We start from the raw sequence: 6309 nt of genomic DNA, 5'->3' as shown, positions 1-6309 counted from the left end.
ACCTCCTGACCCTGTATTGGTTGAAGGTAATGTGGAATATGAGGTTGAGAAGATGCTGGATTCTCGTCTGGTTAGACGGAGACTCCAGTATTTGGTTAAATGGAAGGGTTATCGCCAGGAGGATAATTCTTGGGTCCCTGCATCCGATATTCATGCCGAAAGATTGGTTCGTGCTTTTCATCGGGCCCATCCTGATCGCCCTGGTGGCGTGGATGAGGGTTCGGTGACCCCTCCTCAAGGGGGAGGTACTGTTGTGAGTTCATTCTCCCCTTCACCTTTGATGTCTGATGAACTCCCTCTGCTGGTGAAGAGAGGTAGTGAAATTGATTGGGATGGGAAGAACCTGTCATCTGAACAGGCGGAGTGTGATTGGACATCTGAAGTTTCTGAGTGGATATAAGGCAGCCGACGCCCTGCAGGGTTTGCTGGTGATCCTTTCTGCTCTGAGCCCTGGCATCCAGTTTTAGTTCCTGTCTACTAAAAGCTAAGTTTTTGCCCTGCTATTATTCCATGAGATTTTGTCTGGTTTCTTTAGTTTTTGTATTCAGCCAGTCCTGGTTGGGACTGGCTGAATTCCATTTTTGGCTCTGATCAGTTGATCTCTTTGCTCTGTTTTCAGAATATACCTGAGTGCTGATATAGTGATTTTGAAGTCTAGCGACTTCAGGGCCTTTTTTTCCTATCAGACGGTTGGGACATTTTTGTAGGGTTTTTTGCGGATTGCAGCCAGCATCTTTTCTGTCCTATCTAGTTAGTTGGGCCCAATCGTTTGCTCAGCCTGTCTTTCTGTCTGTGTTTGTGTTTTGATCTGTTTTTCACCGACAATACATGTTGGGGGCTGTCTATTGCTTTGGGGTCTGCTCTGGGGCAGTTTAGATTTCCCCTTTCTTTCTTTAGGCTTATGTAGTTCTCCGGCTGTGACGAGGGGTCTAGGGCACCGTAGGAACCCTCCACGGCTACTGTTAGTTGTGGTGAATAGGATCAGGGGTCTGAAATCTGATAGCTACCAACCTCTTCGGTTTTCTGGACTTAGCTTGTATTTTTGTTTTCTCCTCCTCTGGTGACTCATTCATAACAGGGCAGTATACAAGGAGAAGAGGAGGGGGCCTAGGACTGATCCTTGGGGAACCCAAACAGTAAGGGGAAAAGAAGAGGAGCCAGCAAAAAATAAAGTGAAAGAGCGGTCAGAGAGGTAGGAGGAGAACCAGGAGAGAATGGTGTCCTTGAGGCCGATGGAGCGGAGCATAGTGAGGAGCTGATGATCCACAGTGTCGAATGCTGCAGAGAGATCCAGGAGAATCAGCATGGAGTAGAGACCATTAGATTTAGATAACAGATCATTAGAGACTTTAATGAGGGCAGTTTCAGCAGAGTGTAAAGAGCGGAAACTGGATTGTAGAGGGTCAAGAAGAGTGATCTGTCACAATCCATTTTTGGATCTCTGTCTGAGTCTGGATTCTCTTATGTGGGCTTTTTCCTTTCAGGCCATCGGTGGTTAATGTTAGGTTTTGCCCCCGGTGGCCGCTGGTGTAACTACATGTTTAGTTAGTCAGCAGGTCATGGCCACTCCCTCCTTCCTATAAAAGGTCACCAGGTGCTGCAGCTCACTGTTGGTGATACTCTTTCTCTTTGGAGACCAACCAAGCTGGAGTCAGGAGCTGGCTGTGTGTGGTGAACTTCAGTTATAACCTTCATCTGGTGCCTAACTCTACCGTTCTGTGCATTACAGCATAGAAAGCCAAGTTTTGTTGTTTAGTTGTTTTAACCCTGAGGTGTCTGTTTTATCTTTACTTTTGTGTTATTGATGCAGTACACTTTTTTCCCTGTCTCACCTCCTAGAGAGGGGGTTGGAGGTTTAGCTCAGGGCTAAACAGGTGATAGGGACAGGTCGGAGACTTGGGCCTCACTACCATCAAGTGTAACCCTAAATTAAGGAATTCAGGGCACCCCCTTAGCCTGAGGGGCAGTTCAGGGGCCCAGGTTCCTCGTCCCGTTTTCCCATTACTGCGCCATGACATGTTCTGAGAGACAGCGGATTAGATGGGAGTGGACCAAGCGTTCTAGGAGTTTAGAGATGAAGGGAAGATTAGAGACAGGTCTATAGTTAGCTGCACAGTTTTGGTTGAGGGATGTTTTTTTTTTAAGTAATGGAAGTATGCTGGCGTGTTTAAATGACGAGGGATCAGATTTTGGAATAAATTCTCGGACTTTTGTGCGCTACCAGATAAATTCACCAATCCAATATTTAGGAGAAAGATTAATCCATTTATTTCCCAACGCGTTTCGAAATGTATACCATTTCTTCATCAGGGGATGACAATATATGATCAAACAGAACTGTCACAGGTTATATACAGCATGACAGTTCTGTTTGATCATATATTGTCATCCCCTGATGAAGAAATGGTATACATTTCGAAACGCGTTGGGAAATAAATGGATTAATCTTTCTCCTAAATATTGGATTGGTGAATTTATCTGGTAGCGCACAAAAGTCCGAGAATTTATTCCAAAATCTGATGTGTAAGCGGTCACAGAGCTGTCCTTTGGACGTGCAGCAAGCAGATTACTGATCCTACATGCTTGAACCTCTCCTAAAAAGGGTGAGTATAATCTAAATTACTTTTCCAGCATTAACCCGGATAAGACCCTATTGCGCTCTTTGTGTTCCTTTAGTTTTGACACTTTTAAATGACGAGGGAAAGATACCAGGAAAAATGCCAAAAAGTGCACCCCGGTGGCAGGCTTAAAAGTCTAAGAGTGCGCCCTGATGGTAGGTAAAAGGCCAAATTGTGTTCTTGGTGGCAGACTAAAATAAAAAGCCCATAAGTGCACCCCTATCATCTATTGAACTGTTTTCTTCCTCAGCTTCCAGTGTAATGCGCAGGGCTTTACTCGGGTATCCGGCGTCCTGAAAGGGTGTGTCTTGCATGGGAAGACTTCCGGGTCATAGACGGCAGGGAAATATACCGGCGCATGCGCAGTACTGATTATATGTGTAACGAATGGAAGCGGAGGCAGAGATGGTGAAGTTCACATTCGTTTTTTATTTTTAAAGTGGAACCTCGGGACCACGGTCCAGGGGGCGTGACTAGTGAGCCCCGGGTACCCGTCGTAAAGCCCCTCAGACAGGGCCAGAATGGAATACTCGGAGGACACAGGTGCTACCTCCAGTTAGACCTCGGATACGTGGCAGCTGGCCCAGCGGGACCAAAAGGGATAACAGTAGTTACAGCAGAGTCCGTAATGAGACGGATCCTGGATCCGGGTAGTTGATAGGTAGTTGGTTCCAGTGAGCTTCACACAGTCCTCAGGCTCGGATGACTGTTGGCGGAACGGGATGGCTTTCGCCCAGATGGTTGCTGATATAATCAGGGAGCACAGGATACTGATACTCTGTGGAGACAGATAGCATTAGAGAATGCACAGAGACTGCAGACGCAGTGCAGACAGGTTAGCAAGAGAACTGGATGTAGCAATGATTGATACTCATTGCTCTGGCGCTCTCCCTATGGAGAGGCCAGAAATAACAGCCTGTGTGCTGCCATTGGTTAATTGCACTTTTAGAAAAATGTACGCTGTCCCTTTAAGAAGGCAGGAGAGTGGGCGGACGGGCCCTAATAGCTTTAGTTACAGATCTGCCGACAGGACGCCAGGAGGTGGAGGCAGGAGGGAGACCTGAATGTAGAGCAGCAGCATGAGACTCAGAGGAGGCCGGCTGCTGCCTAAGGACAGCGTGCGAGGCTAGATGTGAGTTCCCAGAGCGAGGGGCAGCGGCAGACCTGGACGCAGCGCCAGGACGGGGACCAGGTGTAACAGTGGCAGACCTGGGCGCCGTGCCAGGACAGGGACCGGGTGTTACAATATGCTTTGCCCACAGCTGGGCAAAGCATACTGCGCAAGGGCGAGCAGCCTTTTCAATGCGCAGTCGCGAATACACAACGGCATCTGTGATATTCACAGATGAAATTACGTCCAGCAAGCCAAGGAGGGGGGGAGAAGTAGAATAAGCCACGCCCATCGGACTGGACCGCGGCGATTTAAATACATCTCAAGAGTGATAAAAAAAGGTTTTTCTGCATCAAAGGTGCGGGATCAGGGGGGGAATCAAAAGTACTACTAGAATCCTTATGCAACACACAAATGAATGATATCTTTACATGATGTGTCAAAAAAATGGGTGACAGATTCCCTTTAATGACAATAATTGTAACTTAAAATTACGAGATAAATGACGAGGAGAATCACGAGATATCTTTTTGGATTAATAGCTAATAGGCGATGTAACAAGAAGGAAAATGAATACCTGACTCCAGTTGTGCAGCCAGGCTATGATTCTAAGGTTTGAGCAGCATTTATCAGCTGACCGTTTCTCTTTAACTACTTTTTCTTTGGGAAGGAGTAGGTCTATTGAATGAAAATCAATAGTAAATTTCCTTTTTTAAAGCTAGAAGTCTCTAATTTTACAGTCAGTGCTCATACTCTACATTGAAATCAAGACATTTTCAACATTTTACTTCTATATTTTCCTCATTTGCACATCATTAACATGTCTATCCATCCTGTGGTTCTCATAATTCCATTAATTTTCCTTCCTAATGTTATGTCATGTCAATGTTGAAGAATAGATAGAGAGTCACAGTAGACTTGTAGCCTAAGGCCAGACTACCCATTTAAAGCCATCCCAGTATGGCAGATCCTGCATCCATGCAACCCGTTACATCCGAGAACACGTGTTCAATAGATCTGAAACTGAAGAGAAATCAATTGGATTTACACATTGCAATCGCTGAATCCATACGGACTAAATGATCTGCAAAATCATTCTGTGAACCAGTGACACCTTGTGGCCAAAGGGTATTAATGCACCAGTAATACACTAATGAAATATGATATGATGCTCATCATGGACATACACAATTGATCCATCTTGTCACTTTCTCAGCCTCCAAAATTAAAAAAAAAAAAAAAAAATAAACAATCTGCTGTTTAAAGAAGTAAAAAAAAAAACCTAAAGTTTGAATACATAAGGAAATAACAGATACAAAGACTGAATTGCTTATTATTTGATACACTACCAAATATTTTTATGACCTTTTTTTAAGTGTTCTGTATTCAGTATTCCAATATTTTTATATGTACTAGCTGAAGAGTCCAGCATTGCCCGGGCATAGTAACTGTGGTTGTTATAACAAACTATAATGATTATCTTCAATCCCATAGTCCAGTGCCCATATACCCATCACTGTTATGAATGAGTCACCGTAGCAGGCAAAAGCAGAAATACAAGCTAAGTCCAGAAAACCAGAGAAGTTGGCAACTATCAGATTGCAGACCCCTGAACCTATCAACACAACTAGCAGTAGCCGTGGGGGGTTCCTACGATGCCCTAGACCCCTCGATCACAGCCGGAGAAATACATAGGCCTAAAGAAAGAAAGGGGAAATCTAAACTGCCCCAGAGCAGACCCCAAAGCAATAGGCAGCCCCCAACATATAATGACGGTGAAGCAAGATGAAAATACTAACACAGACAGAAAGATAGACTGAGCAAAGACGGGGCCCCAAAACTACCTAGATAGGAACGGACAGGAAGGCTGCTGTCTGCAATCTGCCATAACCCTATCAAAGACATAAGCCAACCAGCCGATATAAAAAAGGCCCTGAAGCAGCTAGGCTTCAAAAACTGAATCAGCACTCAGGTATTTTCAGAAGACAGAGCTAAATGAATTCAGCACACCCCAGCAGGGAATGGCAGAAATCCAGAAAAACAAAGCAAAAACAAAGTCAAAGCACAAAAGCAAAAGGCCGAGCAGCAAACTTAGCTTTGGAGGAGCAGGAATTCAGACTGGTCTCCAAGGATCCCACAGAGAAATCACCCGCAGGGCAGAAGGGCGTCGGCAGCATTATATCCAGTCCGTAACTCCACTCAGCCAGTCACAATCATCAGCCTCAGGTGTTTGACAATCAGGCTCACTACCTTTCTTTACCAGAAGAGGGAGTTCCTCGGGCCTCAGTAATGAAGGGGAAAATGAACTCACAACACATCACACATCCTCCATCCCATAGTCCCATGCCCATATACCCATCATACATATTCTCCATTCCATAGTCCAGTGCCCATATACCCATCACACATCTTCCGTCCCATAGTCCCATGCGCATCATACATATGCCCATATACCGATCACACATCCTCCATCCCATAGTCCCGTGCCCATATATCGATCACACATCCTCCCATCCCATAGTCCTGAGCTGGGTGGCACGGAGCAGGGAGTTGCTGGAAATGTGTTGTTATGTAACCTGG

General features: G+C 45.3%; 1 long non-coding RNA gene across 1 annotated transcript; it reads right to left on the bottom strand.

Annotated features, from left to right (window-relative positions):
- Positions 1-3025: 3025 nt before the first annotated feature.
- Positions 3026-4946, bottom strand: LOC141085958 (uncharacterized). Its single transcript, XR_012231448.1, has 2 exons — positions 4307-4946; positions 3026-3396 (listed from the first exon to the last, which is right to left on the bottom strand). It is a non-coding gene; the product is annotated as an uncharacterized lncRNA (long non-coding RNA).
- Between the last annotated feature and the right edge of the window lie 1363 nt (positions 4947-6309).

This window comes from Dendrobates tinctorius, unplaced genomic scaffold (assembly GCF_039654945.1).
Source record: "Dendrobates tinctorius isolate UK_male_01 unplaced genomic scaffold, ASM3965494v1 ptg000029l, whole genome shotgun sequence".
Lineage (NCBI taxonomy): Eukaryota > Metazoa > Chordata > Amphibia > Anura > Dendrobatidae > Dendrobates > Dendrobates tinctorius.
The sequence above is the reverse complement of the archived record's forward strand: the minus strand, read 5'-3'. Positions and strand labels throughout refer to the sequence as shown.